Here is a 19,283-nt window from a genome sequence, read left to right as displayed (position 1 = left end):
GGAGTGGGCCATGAGGATGATGGCGGTTTTGTTGAAAAGAAGGTGGGGAAGTGTGGGAAAAAGAAAAGAGAGATCAGATTGTTGCTGTGTCTGTGTAGAAGGAGGTGGGCATAGGAGACTCCATTTTGTTCTGACTAGGAGAAATTCTTCTGCCTTGGGATGCTGTCGGTCTATGGCCTTTCCCCCAGCCCCGTGCTCTCTGAAACATGTGCTGTGTCAACTCAGGGTTAAATGGATTAAGGGCGGTGCAAGATGTGCTTTGTTAAACAGATGCTTGAAGGCAGCATGCTCTTTAAGAGTCATCACCACTCCCTAATCTCAAGTACCCAGGGACACAAACACTGCAGAAGGCCGCAGGGACCTCTGCCTAGGAAAACCAGAGGCCTTTGTTCATGTGTTTATCTCCTGACCTTCTCTCCACTATCATCCTATGACCCTGCCACATCCCCCTCTCTGAGAAACACCCAAGAATGATCAATAGATACTTAATTAAAAAAAAATAAAATAAAAATAAAAAAGATAAAACCCAAACTTCTTTCCAAGGCAGATCTGAGTGATTTGTCCACAGATTTCCTCACTGATTTAATCTTCTCTTATTCCCCACCTCATTCTCTGAATTATAGCCATGATTTTCTTTTTTTTTTTTCTGTCTTAAGGCCCTTGTTCCAGCTGTCCATTGTCCATTCTGCCTGGAATTCACTTCCTTGAGATCTTTATGTGACTACCTTCTTTTTAGAACTTATGTCTCAGTGCCATGTCCTCTTCTCAGAGAGGTTTGTTTCTGACCCAAGATCCCTCAACCCTCACATTCCCCTGCTCACTCAATCTGATTGTTCGTTTTATATTTCAGTTATTAGCTCTGTCTGAAATCATCTCATTCACTTGTTTATTTGTTGTCTCTTTCCACCAGACCATATGTTTCATGAGAGCAGAGACCTTGTCTTTGGTGCAATTCCAGAGTCTGGAACAACGCGTGCCACTTAGTTGGTGCTTAGTAAATATTTGCTGAATATTTGAGGAAAAATACTAGAAAGTATATCAGCTTAATTTGTACACCCGTATAGTAGTAGAGCAAGTCACCAGATATCATTTATAAGCAAATGGAAAAACACAGAGCAATGTCTGGAAGCAAGATATTTTAGTAAAATGTTTAGCCTAAAGAAAACAAAAGGGATTTATTTTGGACAGTCCGAAAGTGAATGCACTTAAATCATGGCTGGTTGGATTGGGTTTGCCATCAAGCAGCAAAATGAACATCAGTCAAATTGGAGGTCTTAGTATGTTTTGCTCTCGTCTATTAAAACAGCACTATTTTTAAATGACTTGGAGCTTGCAGTTCTGTTACAATGACTCGTCAACTTGAAAAATGTGTTTCTTTAGGGTGGGAAAAGAATTTTAATTCATAATTCATTTATTGCAATGTTTATTAAAACAAAGACATACTTTCTTATACTCTTTTTCATGACATGCCTTTTGTCTCTTCTATGTATTATACTTTATATATGTGCACACATATAAATAAGAAATTACAAAATGCAGTTTACGTTAGCAGAAAGAGCTTTTTTTTTAATATGTCCTTGTGTAGAGTGGAACATGCTCTCTTATATTTTATTATAATTTGGCCATTTTAAGGCGTAGAGACAGTATGAACACAAGGAACATATACTTTTCTGCCTATTTATGGCTCCAAACAAGAATTTCATTGAGCTCACATTTGAAAATATAACTTAAACAAAGCAGGGACCAAAGCTCACAGAGATCTCTGAATTAATTGAATTACTCAGTTTCATAGAAACCCAATAAAACAGCAGATCCCCTGTAGGGTAGAAGGTAGAATCTCCGCATTTACCTCTGTGTACTACCCTTCTTACTAACGTTCTATTACCCTACTGCAATCATTAAGCCTGTGTACAAACCACCAAATTAAACAAAGAGGCTATTTTTACAGAAGGGGATGAGAGGCAAGGCAAAACATTCTTTAAAATAAAAAATAATTTTTCCTCAAAGCCCGGAACAGTAGCAGAAGGCTTTAAGAACATAAACATAACCAATCTGTCTATTCCAGGGGATAAAGGCTATGTTTCTTAAACATAAAAGAACAAAATTTCTAAGCAGCAAGCAAGTTGGAAGCATTTGCATAATGGATTCTATTTACATAAATTACGTTGCTTATAGCAGTCATCTGATAAGACTTGGCAAAAGTGGAGGCAGAAGTTGAAGTGGAATGAAAAGAAGGGTGAGTGTGTAGTTCTAGGATTCCTTTTAGCCCTTTGTGGCCTTTCTTCATTCTTTGAAGTCTGTGTTTATTTAGGGGTTAACATGTGCGTTTGCCCCAAACTTTATAATCATGAGTGTCAAGAAGAATTAGATTTGGTCATTGCTGCACGCTCCCCCTACCCTGTTTTGTTCTCTTTTATGAAGGTAAAAATGAGTGCATCTGTCAACTACTGGAGCATGTTAACTTATGTATGTTGGGATTTGACAGCCACTGGCTGTGAATTTTCTCACCATAACAACCAAATGAAAATGTCAGAAATGAATCTTTTTGCTAAGTGCCAGATTTTCTTTCTCATATGCACAATTTCCCTATGACCAAATACAAAGTTTTAGTGTTTTACATAGCTCCAGCCAAGAGCTTATTTCTAATGGTATAACATGATAGCTGACAATGCACAGTCTCTACAAGAATGGGTAAGTACTAGGTATTTTAGGTAGAACTTTAAGTATATCTTTATTGGAATCTCAAGTTCAAGAAAGACATTGTGGCCTCATAGATATCTGGATACAGAGAACTTATGTGTCTAAGTGGGCTATACTTTAAGAATTTTTGCCTTTCTACTCCAGTTCTCCAGAACCAGTGAGGCTTCATCTGAGGAAAAGAGGTGAATATTGGAAGGAGCTAGCTGTTCACATCTTGCTTTTTCCTACTAATTCAAAGTCTTTGATCTGATGAGAATTTGGCATAACAGGACTTATTTACTCCTGAAGTTCCAGCTTTCTGGAATTTCATAAGCATTGACAAACTACTTCATCCACAGTGAGATTGGGTTTTGCAAATGTGTAAACCTTTGGCCATGCTTATGGGACTCATTAGGAATGTTTTTGGCTGCAGCTAACAGCTTATCCAACTAAAGGTGTCTTAAGCAAATAAGAATTTATTTTTGTACATAACAAAAAGTTTAGGATTGTACAGTTCTGGCATTTTTTGGCTGCTTAGTGGTGTCACAAGAAACTTAGGTTTTTTTTTTTTTTTTTTTTTCCCCTCTTTTTCCACTCTAACATGCTTAATGTGTTGGCTTTAATTCCCATGCTCGTTGCTTCATGATTGCAAGATGGCTGCGATGGCATCATATATGGAGATTTCATTTGATGCAGGAAGAAGGGGAAATGGGAAAAATGAGCCAGGCCACGTTTTTTATCAGGAAAGAAAAACAATTTATCCCACCTCACCCCACCCCAAATTGTCCCCGCCCTTGCTCTCAGCCACTTTTCTCTCAAGGTTTTTGGTTGTTTTGCTTAGGTTTTTTTGGCCAGAATTGTATAACATGATCTCTCCCATCTGCAAGTGAGGCTGAAGACATGAGTATTTGGCTTTCACAGGCATCCAATGAAGGGAAGTCGAGGGCAAAATGTACCAAGTGAGTCAAGCAATAAGGTTGCCACAATGACCAAGGAATTATAATAATCAGGACAGATTAACATTATCTTGCATTCAAAGTCAGGAATTGATGTTCTTCTGAGTATTTCAGGGCCAGTCTGACTTTTCCCTAATTCCTACTTGCCTCTTAGGAAGAGTGTACATTGATCCTCTGTTTCTTTCTCAGAAGGACGGCTGAAGTTCTTGAAAGATTACTTTCTTCAGGAAGCTGCAATGTGATTCTAAACACACTTTAACAAAGAATATATGGGATGCAGTTTTTAGCAGAAAAAAGGAAATGTTGCTTTCAGTATTTAAAGTTTTGGTGTCACAATGTTGGAGTCAGTTTAGATTTCGGAGAATGTTTGTCTGTCTGTAAACTGCCTTAAGTTATTAACTTATCAACACAACTCCCCATCATTTCTCCTCCCTCCTGCAGAACGCATATCCAAAACCTTAGGGTATAAACCCTTGAAAACATTTATTCAGCTCCCTCTTCTAAGTTTCACCCTATGGCATATTGCATTATTCCTAGTAGAATCTTCTCAACTTGTGCAACGAAAAGGAAGCAATGCATCTTGTAGTGAAAAGACAAATACTTCTTGCTCTTCCTTGGCATGAAGCAGGAGGCTGCCAAGTAAAAGTACCTGGCAGGATTCCCAGAGACAGGGCTTGGGCCACAGGTTGGGCAGAGGATAAGTTGCCATCTCATTATTTCATTGTCATGTGGTTGCTGGGCACACTAGCTGACATGCAGAATCAAAGTAAAAATTACCACTTTCAGAGAAGTGATACCAATGGCAGTAAGTCTGTCCAGTCCTACACTGTTTTCCAGGGACAGCCACCTCAATTTAGTGGACCTGTTTCTAGCTTCATTAAACCCCTAGGAAGATGACTGGAATATGCTTCCCGAATTGGTGATGCTGGGTGATTTGTTGTAATAATGGTTTCAGGGCAAGATGAATTAATCACTGTCACTTGAGGGAAGAAGAAGAAAGTGTATTCAAAAGCATCACCACATAATGCCAGCAGGGGGGAAAAAGACTTAAAGCCAGAAAAACAAGATACTCTTTTAGCCCTTTTAAAAGAGAAAGCATGACAAACATACACCTCAGGGAACCCTAACACAGAAATATCAGAGAAGTGAATAATTCACTCATCATGATGTTTGTCAATAGGAAGTCAATTCTTGCACCATTGGGGTTTGTGTTTGTTAGTCTCCTCCTTGTGTTTGTTAGTGCCCTCTCCTCATTTCTCTCTCCTTTTCAATCTTTCTTTTTATTAGGATTACTGATTGTTTGGGGACATCTGAAATCACTCAGGATTGTGGTGACCAGTTGAACAGAGATATGCCAAAAGCAAGCAGTGATTTATATCCCTGCAGGTGAGATCTGGGTGCTGTCGAAAGGTTTGTTATATCCTCTGATATTCTTTCACATGACCCTACCAGCAGATGTGAGCACACATTCTTGCCTTGGTGTGTCACTCTGTACTCAAGGGTTATCATATCATACAGGGACATGAAAAGAAGAGTTTGATTATACTCTGAGCAACTTTTCTTATTGTGTATGCACATGTGTATATGCTTGTGATTCTATGTGCATAATTACCCCATTGACAGCAACAACAAAAACCTTAAAATGTGTGAGTATATAGGATCATAAGACAAAGAGTGAAAAAATGGAATCAGAATGAAGAGAAAAAGAAAGTAGAAAAATAAAGCCCTAGAAAATGGTAGTATATATAATAAATGATCTGAAATATAAATTATTCACCTGAGGTAGGCTGCAAATTTGGCTCTGAGCTTTCTAGCAGCCAAATAAAAGAGATAAACTTGATATTATTCTCAATTTTCTGTAAGGGAAACAAAACAATTGCTGAAAAGAAGCAGAAAATTCTGTCTCATTTTGAAATCTGAGATAATTTTTTCCTGTTCCAAAAACTTTCATTTCATAGGTGCTCTGTTAAAAAATGTGCTACTGATATAGAAAGTAGGTAGTGCTACAGAAAACAAACAAACAACAAACACATCAACCCAGATTTATCCCTTTCTTTGAAATGTTAAATTGTTATCAATTGGATGGTTACTTAGGGCTCTGGACAGTGAAATAAACATCACTGAAAGGAGAGCTTCCCATCAATACTTACATGTTTTCATATCAGATGGGTAATGTGCTTATATTGTAACATGGTTTGAGGGAGGCACATCTCACACACGAGCATAAAAATCCAATCATGACACTTTATACATTAGAAAAGAATCTTCCCACCAATACTTTTAAGAAAGATTAGATGGCATAAATACTGTCAGTATGTTTTTATTTTTAGAGAATAAGGATGATTCAGAAGCTGAGCTGAGTCATTGAAAAACGTTGAAAGAGAACACATGAGAGCCGAAGAGAATCTAGCAATCTGAATGTCCTCCACTCTCTAAAAGACGTTCAGATGACCACTAGAGAGTTGCCACTGGTTGTGTTGTGTCCACTCAGTCACCGGTCAGAACCTGCAGCCAGCAGCACCTGCTTACTACAAGGTGGTTGACCATGGTCTGTGGACAAGAGGTTAGCTGATAACTGTTGCTATAATTGGTCCTCCTGCACTTAGAGTTCAGGCATGTCTACAGCATTCAGCCCATAAAGGACAACGCGTAATTCTGTCACTGGGAATGCCTCCCAGGATTTGAGTGAACTACCAGTGTCTATCACTCTTTGGCAATTCATACTTATTTTCTTTGTTGGAGGAATACAGCGATCTTTCCATGTTTTCTGATGTGAAACTTTTAGCTGAATGTTTGGATCTTCTCCCATGTTTAGCATCATCACAACCTAGTAGATAAGTTAAACATACTGCTAAATAGCAAAGACTAGAATGTACTAAGGCCTTAAAAAAACTTGGACTTTAATTGTTTGAAATAAAGTGAGTAGGAATGACCCATAAAATGGGCAGAGTTCAAGAGACAAGACAACAAGTCAAATGGGTAGAACTGTATATATGTGTGTATATATACATGCACGTATATAATGTATTCGTCTGCTCTCACACTGCAATGAAGAACTGTCAAGACTGGGTAATTTATAAAGAAAAGAGGTTTGATTGACTCAGTTCCGCATGGCTGGGGAGGCCTCAGGAAGCTAACAATCATGGCTGAAGGCACCTCTTCACAGGGTGGCAGGAAAGAAAATGAACGCAGAAGAAACTACCAAATCCTTATAAAACCATCAGATCTCATGAGAAATCACTCACTATCATGAGAACTGCATGGGGGTAACCACCCTCGTGATTCAATTACCTCCACCTGGTCTCTCCCTTGACATGTGGGGATTTGGGAATTATTATTCATGATGAGATTTTGAGGGGGGACAGAGCCAAACCATAGCATATACATATATACACTTATATATATCTGATTCTACATATACACTCATATATGTGGAATATATGTAATCTTTTAAAATTACTAGAATTTCACCTCAAAACAGGCCAAGCTATACAAACATTTAGATTTAGCGAGGAAAAACAAATACATAAATAAATAAATAAACAAACTAGAAACACTTTTAGACCACAACAACTAGACATGAAGCAGTCAATCAGCAAATAAAATAATTAAATGAAAAAGCTATTACAGAAGGCACATACGTCATCTCTATGCCCAAGCCATGGTAAAGACAAATGTTTCAGGCACAAACTTAGAAAAATAAGAGAAGCATTAGAAGACCAATGGACCACTGATGTTTTACATCATCTCTTTTTATTGCTGGAAGAATAAACACAAACAAGCCTGTGTGGGTCTTTGGAGACAACTTGGCCATCCTAACAGGTAGAATATTTTCTTTATGGATGTGAAAGCAACCATGCATGCTTTGTAAAAACTGTAAGAAAATATGTAAAGCCTGGTATTGAAGAGAAGAGATAAAATGGCAAAATGATGAAATGGAACCAGCCATTACAAAATGTCCATTTCTGGCTCAGATGCATTTTTCTCTCCATTTCCTTTCCAAAATTGTCCCCTTTCCCCAATTTTCTCTTGATTTCATGCATCAGAGTCAGAAATCAATAGATATTGCTTTATAAAACATTCCTTTGTTGTGTGAGTACAAAACAAGAGAAATAAGGGGATTGGACCAATTGGGGGTTAAACTAGGGTGATGTTGGATAGTGCATGGTGATTTGGTTCTTTAAAGCATGTTGTTTAGGGAAAGTTTACAAGATTAATTACTGGGACATTATAGCAAGCAGATAATTTTGGGGAGGATTTTATTATGTTATGTACATGTGACAATATTCTAAGATGGATCAGCAGTAGCTATTTGTTACTTGGTAAACTATTGAAGTTTAAGAATCAAATATTTTCAGCTGGCAATGTTTATCAAAAGATGTTCACATTGTATAAAAGGAGGCAGAATACTAATGATTAATATCAAAAACTATCTTTTTTTTTTTTTTTTTTTTGCAGAAGGAGTCTCGCCCTGTCACCAGGCTGGAGTGTGATGGCGCAATCTCTGCTCACTGCAACTTCCACCTCCCGGGTTCAAGTGATTCTCCTGCCTCAGCCTCCTAAGTGGCTGGGACTACAGGTGCCTGCCGCCACGCCTGGCTAATTTTTTGTATTTTAGTAGAGAGAGGGTTTAGGCTGGTCTCGAACTCCTGAGCTCAGGCAATCTGCCCTCCTGAGCTCAGGCAATCTGCCCTCCTGGGCCTCCCAAAGTGCTAGGATTACAGGCATGAGCCACCGCCCTCGGCCACTATCTTATTTTTTAGCATATCTGAATTAAAAACATAAAGCCTTCTCTATGTATGTTGATGATAAACTTTGGGTTTCAAGGAAAAGAGTCACTCAGGCAACTTCCAAGAATGGGAGGGGAGAAGGTGTTATTATAGGATACAGTGGAAATAAATCTGGGAGGAATCTCAATCATGTTCCAAGAGCTTGCAGGGGCCCAGAGAAATTCTCACAATGAGGGCTCACAGGAAAAGCAAGAACACCGAGAGCAGGAAAGCTTGGAGGCTAAGAGTTCCCTTGGAAGTTGAACTACTGCCTGAGAATATTAAAACAAAAACAGAAACACGTAAATAACCAGCCCTGAAACCAGCCTCTCAACTTCTGATAGGTTATATCTACATTTATGTACTTTCCTATCAGAGTTTATAATCAAGCTAAGGCTAGTAGCCTTGAATATTTTTAGGGCTGCAATTTGTACATCATCTAAGCTGACAGATGAAAAGTGCAAGTGTAGTTGCCTAAGCACAGGTACATTCGTTCAACAACAAATCTTTACCTGAATGTCCATTGTATGTCTGACGCTGTCCTGTATCCTGGGGTGGCAGCCTGGGGACCTGAAAGGACTTTGAGTGGAGATAAAGAAACAGAAAATAACTTCAACTTATAAATGTCCTTTAATATCTCTTGCTATGGAAATTTTCAGTGGCTTAATTTTTTTACTTGTCTACTTTGAAGGTGTAGTTACTCACAGGCAGGTTTCTTAGTTCACAGACTTCGCTTTTCTTCCACTCCCAGCATATTATCATTTATCAACTATTGTCATTGAATGTCCTTATACCAGGCATGGTAGATGGCTTTTCAGCTTCCAGGCATCATGTTGTGTCTTTTTATTCTTCAATGGTATTGCTTTAAATTGTAGGCATCCTTGTAATGGGTTTTCTTCTTTTTCTGACCCATAAAAAATTTCTGATAATATTTGTTGAACTCTGATCCCATTAAATTAAAATTTTAGTTATTAGAAGACCAGGTGTCACTTTTCTCAATCTTAGAAACAGATGAGGTCAGCTGCACTCCCTGCCCTCAGAGGCATATGTTAATCAAAGTAGTACAAAGTTAGATTTTGAAGCCACTTCCAATGGACAACTGGTTTAATTTGAGCAGTCATCAAACTGATTGTCACATACTTGATCATAAGCATTTCTGAATAAAGTTCAGTGCTGGGTAAGATGATGGCTAAGATAACTAGAGCTTTCTATAAATCTCAGACACTATGCTAGGCACTGAGGGAGTAAAGATGAATTTAACACAATTTTTAAGAAAAGTAAGTCTCCTCACAGAGCTTTAGATATATTTTTTATATCAAATAGTTTGAAGGACTAATAAGTGGCCAAGAGTTTGATTTTGAGAATTAATACATTATTGAAAGCTCTTCCTAGTGAGATATAATAATTTGTGGGATACTGATTGTGGAGTAAATATAAGGGCTTGAAGAAGAAAGAGAGCTATATGGTTGGGTCACACAATGAAGGCTGTGTGTGATAATTATTCCCTCCTACCAGACCCTGGCATTAAAAAAAATCACATGAAAAACCTAAACCAACAAGCAACAATTGAAATGAATATTTGAAGCTCCTATACTTTGTAGAAACCTCACATTTACTAATGCTCAATTGGAAGCTAACAAGAAAAAAAAATGTTAGGCAACTGAATTATCTTTACAGGTTAATGAGACTGCCAGAAAGCAACAGAGAAAGTACTTTCAAGAGGGGAATTATTTAACATAATGACATTTCTTTTCATGCAAACCAAATTAATTTCTGGAAGTAAGTTACAAAATACTTACCCCTCCCTGCCTTACGGGTTTTTAAACTAAATCACGTTAGATCTAGAAAACCACTAAATAGTCCCCCTGCTTATCTTCAGGAGTCTTTAAAATGAAAATGTGGGTGAATGGAGTAGTATGACTGATGACACCAACAAAGATAGCTCGAAAGTCTATCCATATCAAGGACCAAGCATAAGGTCTGCACTGTCAGTAATTAGCATTCATACTGGGAAAGAAATTACATATTAATATACTGTGTGTTCTTTTATTAGGTGGCTCATTTTTTAACAGTGACATGCCTGTGGACAGAAATGTAATTCTTCACAGAGATTTAAAAGGTTGGGACTACATGCAATTCACCACATTAATCATGTGTTAGATCAAATAAATGCCAATTGTGGGCTTTTTGTATTCATCAAGAGTTGAGCAGCAGTAACACATTCTGTTCTAAAACTGCAAAAGAATAAAATCTGAACTAAAAAAAGGGGGGGAAAACCCAAGAACCTAAGAGAAGGATTTTTTTTTCTTATTTATTTCTCAAATTTATCTTCTTTTTCCATAATTGAGGTAAAACTTCAGACTAATCTTAGAGTCATCCATCTGGCTAATATGAGTGGTTTGTTGCTATTAATTACTGTAGGAGAGAGGATAAATCAAAATGTATAACAACCATAGGAAATAATTTTAAGAATTTACTGCTATTTAATCAGGGTTGAAAGACATTTTTATGTGAGTGAAACTCTTTTGCTTCTGTGTTGTATAATGCCTGGCAGCAGGAGAGAGGGAGACACCCTTTGTTTCTGATTATATAACACATTCCAATAGAAGCTTATGGTGCACTAAGAGTGTATAAAGCTAATGACCTTTAAATGCTGCAATGCATTTTCAGAGAATTAGAATGTATAAGGGCATAGAACTTCTTACAGTTTATTCTTTAAAAGATACCAACATTGGAAACAGATTTTAAAGCACTATTCATGAATCTACATTGTGGTATTGTTTAAAATAACATGATGTGAAGCATGAATTGCATTCATACATGAAAATGAAATCTGAATGCATTCTGTTAATGGAAGGCAAAAGTCAATTGTCATTTAGGTCACTGTGTGACAGTAGGAAATCATTTTAATGAAGCCAGCCCGGTTCAAAACAGTTTGGATTTCAGCATAAAAAAGAATATGAGTTCCCAAACAGGATTTCACTGGAGGCAAATACTATCAAGAGACCAATTCAAGTGTACAGTAAAAGCTCCCACTAGCAAAAGGTTGAATAAGCTTGAATCAACAAAATAGATGGCTTTAAGTATTTCATTCTCCATATTTTTGATGACTTTAAAAGTAGTACCCAGCTGCTTGCACTGTGTGAATTTTGGGGGCAGAATTATGCTCATTGCAACCCTTAACCATAGTTAAAGACTACGCTCCATTTAATTAAAATTATGCCCAAAGATAAACAATGAAGAACATTGAAACTTCACTGGAGAAAACAAAGGCTGAAGTGTATTAATTAAGCCATTATACAGCAAGTTTCTCCTCCTCTTCACCTTCTTTTCCCAAATCAGAATCCTTCCTTCAATTCTCAGTTCTGCTTTTCCTCTTCCGTTCTTCAGAATTAGCTATCAGACTATTAAGAAATAAAATCCTTAGCAAGCCTTCCAGTTAAAGGTGCTCTTGTGGAAGATTTAATGGTAATCGGGACTTCAGGTTCCCACATTTCCAGTCTTGCTTAAAAGACAGCACATTTTGGCAAGGAGCTAAGAAAGTACAGTCCTTAGTTCAATCTGCATTTATTCAAGGCCGTGCTGTATGCCCTTGGGCAATCAAAGAGTCTCGGAATGTTTGCCAAGTGTCATGTTGTTGAGCTTGCTGCTGCCATCTTCTCTCACCCAGGAAGGCTGAGGGGGAAGATGCCGACCCCAGGGAAATCAAGTCAGGTTTATTCAGCGTTCAGTCTCAGGCTATTGGTTAAAGAGACAATGGGAGTTCTGGATACAGAGGCTCTTCATTTCTCATCTCTCTCTTCTTTCCACTTAGTAGAGAAGGGCAATTGAATCAATGTGGTGAGATTTATTAATGTATGAAAATAAAAAAGTTCATCATATGCCTGTGTATCAAAATGTTGTAATTCTTTCCTATTACATACATTTTGTAGAAACGTGTGTTTTTTGTTTAGGAATAGTGAAGAAAAAATTATCCAAACTATAGTATAATGTAATATGCAAAATCCTTAGCATTGCTGGGAGCCCTGCCCCCTAGTCCATCTGTTGTGTTTTAGAGTTAAAAATATCTAAGTTAGCAGACATCAAGTAAAACAAATATTAGAAAAAGAGACAATTGAAAGATGATAGGACAGAATGATTTAAATGTCAACTTAGTCAGACCTTGGCAAATTAATTTCTGTAAGTCTCAGTTTCTTCATCTGTAAAATGGAGGTGGTAAAATTGAGGACTTTTAATTGGATGGAGTGAAATGATGTATCTAAAGAGCTTAGCATATTGCCTGGGCGAAATTAAATGCTGATCATTAATAATGTTAAAGTATTATTAAAAAACCCCCACACAACTAGACCTTTAACATTCCTCCTAGGTATTTTATTGAAGTTATTCACTCTTCTGTAAAACAAAACAAACAAACATACACAGAAAACCTCTATGTTTCTTTCTTCTTTTGTCTTTCTCTGTAGAAAGGTATTTTCTGTTGCCCAGGAAATTGCATTAGGGCCCATAGATGAAAATAACAGGTATTAAGTATTCCTATTTAAAAATAATTTTCCTAATTAAAAAATTTCCTAATTAAAAAATAATTTTCAAATTTGGGGACAGACTTATGTTTACAAGGCTTAATAAGGGGTACAGAAGTACCACTAGCCACCACCCAATCACACCTTTCTCAGCCCATTTCAAAAGACTGGGGAGGGGGGAAAGAGCCTCCAGGTCGGTCTTAAAGCAGTATTTGTACTTTGGGAGCAGGATGGGGTGCTAAGCTCTACCCAAAGTCAAGTGAGAGGAGCCTTCAAGGTAAACACTTGTGAAGTTTGAGGATACCTACCTAAAAGGACTTGGCAGAATTCTTATAGGCCCTTCGAGGAGGACTGCATTCCCCAGATTTGGTGGTGTAATGATACCCTCATGTATCAAGTTAATAACATGGTAGATATCTGGGATTGAACCACTTGAGCCATATGGAAAAAAGCTCAGCAGCAAGTGAAGGTGGAATGTATCACACATGGAGGATGCTAAGGTAGAGTAGAAGAGGCTGAGTTGGGCCCCTGCCTCCCACACTAGGGAGCTGTGCAGTGAGTCAGCCCTGCATGACGCAATGAAAAATGTACATAGGAGTTCCACCAGTGAGCCACCATGTGGATGCCTACCGCGTGGAGGTCTTGACTCAAGAGAGTAGTGACACCAAGGAAATAAGTAAAACTGCAGGGAATTAAGTAAAGGGAGATTTGCTTTTGACATTCATTCTTTCTCACTGCCCCCTAGCCATGTGAGAGGTTAGACCCAGCAGAAGAGGTAGGAGGAGTTTTGGGTGTTGTCATATTTCCATCCATCCTGTAAGAGGCTAGAGTTACAGAAGGGAAAGAGCAGACAACATTTCCCTGTCTGCTGCAGGTGCCTTATGTCAGGTGTCTGGTCTACGTAAGCGGATGATGAGAGTTCTTTTTTTTTTTTTTTTTTTTTTTTTTTAGACGGAGCCTTTTTCTGTTGCCCAGGCTGGAGTACAATGGCGCGATCTCAGCCCACCACAACCTCCACCTCCTGGGTTCGAGCAGTTCTTCTGCCTCAGCTTCCGGGTAGCTGAGACTACAGGTGCGTGCCACCACACCCGGCTAATTTTTGTATTTTTAGTAGAGATGGGGTTTCACCACATTGGCCAGGCTGGTTTCGAACTCCTGACCTCAGGAGATTCGCCAGTCTTGGCATCCCAAAGTGCTGGGATTACGGGCATAAGCCACTGTGCCCTGCCAAGTTTTCCTTTTTTAACTGGACTGTTTTATCTATCTCGGTACAAGTCAGTACCCTGAAGAGGTTTGCTTTTACCTGGTAGTGTGAGAAGTGATGTCCCTATCACCTTTGCTTCAGAGTTACGGCAGTTCTCTAGTTCTGTGCCACAATTTAGTTTGCAGGGATTTTCATTGTCTCACCGTCACACAGGAAACCATGTTTGTGTACTATATTGAGGGCCTATAGGCTAGATGCCTTGATGCTTTGGAGAATACTTAAATGCTAGAGGATGGGAGATAACTCTTTTAACATGTAGAAATCTGTAACTCTGGTGAAATTTCTGAAGCTCTAGTGGCCTGAGAATTGTCTGGAAATGTCTTCAAATTGGAAAAAAAAATTGTGAGGCTTTTTACCCTCCATCAATAAGGAAGAGGTGATTGAAGGGCTCTTTGTATTTTGGAACCAATGTATGCAACATATGACTCATGTAATAACAAAAGCTACCAGTTGTTGTTGTTTTTTTTTTTTTTTGGTGGTGTTTAGAGCAAAAGAAGCTACCCCAACAAGTCTAAACTGCTGTAAAAGTAATTCTTTCACTCTTACTAGGTGGTGAATGCAACCAGTAGTGGTCAAAGTGTCTGAAACAAATTGAGATGTTCAATGGAGCCTGTGGTAGATAGGAGAATCAGAGTGGAAATACCTAGGGTTTTGGAGCAAAGCCATGTTCTTTTCATTAAGTAATTATTCTCTCTTTGAAAAACAGATCTTGCTCTGTTAATGAACACTGACAGAGACTTAATTCTGAAGGTTAACCAGGTTACACAAGCTTTGTGATTTTCATAAGTGTAGTTGAGAGGCAGAGCCAGTCTCTCACTAAAAAATGCTGTAAATGTCAGATACTAGCTCTCAGCCTCCCTCAAACCTAGGGAATCACCACATGAACTACTCTCTACCAATTAGATGTATAGTTCTAGGCTATTTTTTCTTCTTCAGAGTGAGGATTTGAACTCAGATTTTTGTGGTTCTAAAACCCTGATGGCCCTTTCACGAAAGCATGTCACTAACACATGTGAGTTAAGAAGCTCCATCACCTACTGGCTTTGTGATCTTGGGTAAGTCTCTTAACTTGTCTGAGCTTTGGTTCCTTGTCTGCAAATTGAGGATAAACAGAGTACACTTCCACAGTGACCTTGTGAGGAATAAATGAGAGGATACCTACAAAATACATTAAGTGAGATAAAGTGTTAAGCAAGGACTAAATACCTGGGAGCTTAGTCATGCAGAGAAGCAGAGATTGTAGGGAGTGCTCTTTGGAAGTGATCTTGGCAGCAGTGAGCCTGAGTTCCCAAGGTATTCCAGCAGTGATGTCAGCCCCAGCCTTTCATGACCGCGCCGGCTCTGCTGGTGGCTGTTTTTTCCAGTAGATGAGTTCTGTGGTATGATGAAGCACTGCTCCTGTCTGGGAAACTCCAGCATGTTTCTGCAGTGCTCCCAACGATTCTGTGAACTTCCTAACAGTCTTTCAGTAAAATTCCTTTACTGCTTATGCCTGTCAAGTATGAATTTTGTTGCTTGGAAGTCTGAAACTTTGCTGTTTCAATGCATCTGGCTTTATTCCTGGTAGTAAAAAAATGCATGAATTTTCAAAATCAGACAAACCTGGTTGGAATCTCACTGTCATTTACCAGCCCAAGTGACTTGTTTAAATGTCTTGAACTTTTTGAGTGTCTAATTTTCTTATCTTTAAATGGACATAATAATACTTACTTTGTAGGGCAATCAAAAAATTAAATAATATGTATACAAATACCTATCACTGAGTCTCACTTCTAGTAAGCATGCAAGACAGATGAATTTCTTCCTCTAAAACCAGTATGGATATCTTTGCTGTTTCATGATAGGGATTAGGCTATATGAACATTATGCAAATAACTATTGCCCCAATATTGGAATGAGCCCAAAAACCCGGGGGAGGGAAATGCCTTTGAGAGGACATGGAAAACATTGAAAAAGGGAATTTCTCTAGCCCTACGACTGTCTTAACCGAGTAGAAGAAATGGGGATAACAGAATGATACGTGTTATATCTCCGATTGCCTTTTGCCTGCATTCAGCGGTAATTAAGTCTGCATCTGCATTACTTGTAATTTTCTGCATTATTTGTGTTGAGACCATTAGGCAACTGCATCATTAGTATTATATTCACAAGTGTTATCATGCAGTTACAGCCAACAGACACTTAATGGAAAAATCCACTTTGAATCATGTGGGTGTTTTCTTTCTTTCCTCCTTATTTCTTTCTTTTATCTTGCTGAAGACACACACACACACAATATAAACATGCTGCATATGACAACCTCTCCTATTTGTGATTTAAAAAAAAATCTATCTATGAAGTGTACCCAGGGTAATAATTCGGCAAAGTCACATTAACTCACTTACTTTGGGTGTTAGGTATTAGAAATATTTTATTTGCTGTTCTATTGCTATTTTTAAAAGCCTGGCTTTAAAGCAGAGGATTTGAAACATCAGTGTGCATAACAATCATCAAGGAGAGATCACTAAACATGTAGATTTCATGGCCCATTCCAATGAGGTGGGTATTACTATAGCTTCACTTCTACAATGTGGAAACTGAAAAACAGGAGTTAAATGACTTGATCACCCTCACTGAGGGTAAGAATTCAAACCCAGGTATGTCTTGTCTGGACTCCATAATACTTAGAGCAAAAAAGTAAAGAGTACTGTGCCCTTTAAGAGGCAACTAAGGGCAAATTTACTTTTATACCCTTTCCTTAGTCCAGTGACTGGGGTATAAGACTTTGTTGTTGTCTTTTTGATATCAATTAGATAATACCAGTCTTTAATAGGAGATGACAATCCACACTTTCTCAATTCTATTTCTTCTGTCACTATGTCTCTTCCTAACTGAATGAAAATAGATATTAAATAACTGTGCACCAAAGCAAACACTTGAAAGAGTAACCACTTAAAAACACCTGCCCTATTTTTCTGGATCTGTCAGACCTTTCCATGGATTTAGGATATAAGATTGTGAAACAGACCCTTTAGAACTGTTTGAGAGGAATGATTTTGTGAAATTAATCCATGATAAAAATGTGTTTAGCTTGCTGGGATTTTCTTAAACCTTCATCTAGAGAAAATTCATGATTCTTCTCCCTCCTCCCCTCAGTCCCTGAGTTCCCAGGTTTTAAAATTACCATTTGTCATATGCATTCTATATACAGTGATTTATAATGGTATCTTATTTAATCCCTACAGCGACCTACAAGGTAGGTCTTACTCTTCTCATTTCATAGATGAGCAATAAGCAGCTTAGAGAGACTAACGTCTCTAATATCACACAGCTGATCGTTAGCAGAGCTAATTTATTATTTCACTCCAGTTTCATCTCACTCTAAAACCTGTGCCCTTATCTGCCAACACTATTTAACAGCCTGCCTGTCTATTTAACAGAATCATAAGTTTTTATGTTCTCAGGATAAGCCAGTAATAAATTCAATAATAACAACAACAAACTAAACAAACAGATTGTACTTTCTCTGATTCAAATGCTATGGAATTGCTCTAAGGATTAGAGAATTAAACATCAGCGGAATGAGAAGCTTTATGACATATAACTGTTCTTGTGTCAATGACAAAATGGCAGCAAATCCACATGCAGGTGACAGGAGCCCTAGCACAGTACTCTGTTTGTGCAACCTTTATTAAATGGAGCCATTGGCTACCACCTGTGGTTTTGTAGTTGTGCCTCCCACTGAGCACACATTTGATCTTCTGATTAATTAGGTGCACCTTGGCTAGAAGCCCGCGATCAAGCATACATATTTCAAAGCTTAAACTGGGTTCCTCGTAAGATGAAAGCAGAATGTTTCAAAGAGTAACATAAATCCTCATGTCATCTTCTTGGAAAATGAATGATATTAACAATATTAATTTATTGATAAAATAAAAAACATTATAAGGAAACGATGCACTTCAACTTTTACTTCTAATTTGTATTTTTATGACAAGTTTTTTTTTTATTGGAGTAAAGTGGCAGTGATCTTTTTGAGGATATCTTTAATTAGAACAGATTAATTCCATCCTTTCGGCATTAAGAAGACAAGAAAATTGGACTCCCAAAGACATTGTCTTGAAATGCTTAAAAGTCTACCCACATTATTTCAAAGATAAAGACATTGGATTGCTTTTTATTTCTTCTTAAATGGATTCAATATTCGATGGGACAAGTAACATTTCTCTATTTAATTGCTATTCTATCTAAAAGCAGTGTCACCAGACTTCTTTTTTAAGATTCCAACTGTCTGAGTTGCCGGTTTATTCTCCCTTCCTTTGACTTTCATCCAAACATGTGTCTTTCATCTCTGCAGTGAGCAACGAATAACCAGCCAAGCCTGTCTCCCCATCTTACCCCCTTTCTCTGTGCTAAGGTAATCTCAGTATGCCGTGTTTCCTTTCTCTGCAGTGGTTAGAGTACTGCCAGCATGTGAGACACCAACAAACTCATTTCCCATCTCCAGCCACGTAATTAACAGCAAAGATGAATAGATAGAACCAGGATTCATTTGCGCAGCCTTGGTGGCTCTCTTTGTGTTTCATCTAGGATGGGTGATCTATATTTTTATTTTCTTGCTCATTTGTTTACCTTAATAGGGTGCCCTGATAAATGTATAGTAGCAACCAGGCATTTTCTCATCAGCTCTGCGGTATAGATCATTCTTTGTTTAAACTGGTCTGTGTGAGGCCATTAGATCCAGTGGGAGTGAGCAGAAAAGATTCATGATGAATATAATTTGAATTGTCCTTTCTGTGTCATCTTTTATCAATTGTCTTTAATAAACTTTCAAGACATTTTTCCTTTAGAATTTTTGTTACTAGATTAGAAAAAAACCTCACCAATGTAAATGCACTCTTGTTATAACAAATGAAAAAATAAAAGCCTTTGTAAAGAAGAAGCTAATAATTCTCTCTGCTTCCCATCTCCTTAAGTAGAAAGCCAATACTAACATTCAGGAATGTGTGTTTGTATCCTTGTTTTCACAGATACATGTATTTATGTAATATTAAAAATATGTGGATGCTTCCTCTTATTATGGGTAGCAGCTCTCTTTTGCCATTCACAAATGGCC

General features: G+C 37.9%; 1 non-coding gene across 1 annotated transcript; it reads right to left on the bottom strand.

Annotated features, from left to right (window-relative positions):
- Window positions 1–5,794: 5,794 nt before the first annotated feature.
- On the bottom strand, window positions 5,795–5,899 carry LOC112133304 (small nucleolar RNA U13). Its single transcript, XR_002914972.1, has one exon. It is a non-coding gene; the product is annotated as a small nucleolar RNA U13 (small nucleolar RNA).
- Window positions 5,900–19,283: the final 13,384 nt, after the last annotated feature.

The sequence above is a fragment of the Pongo abelii genome, chromosome 3, assembly GCF_028885655.2.
Source record: "Pongo abelii isolate AG06213 chromosome 3, NHGRI_mPonAbe1-v2.0_pri, whole genome shotgun sequence".
Classification (NCBI taxonomy): domain Eukaryota; kingdom Metazoa; phylum Chordata; class Mammalia; order Primates; family Hominidae; genus Pongo; species Pongo abelii.
This window is presented reverse-complemented; position numbering and strand designations above follow the sequence as displayed.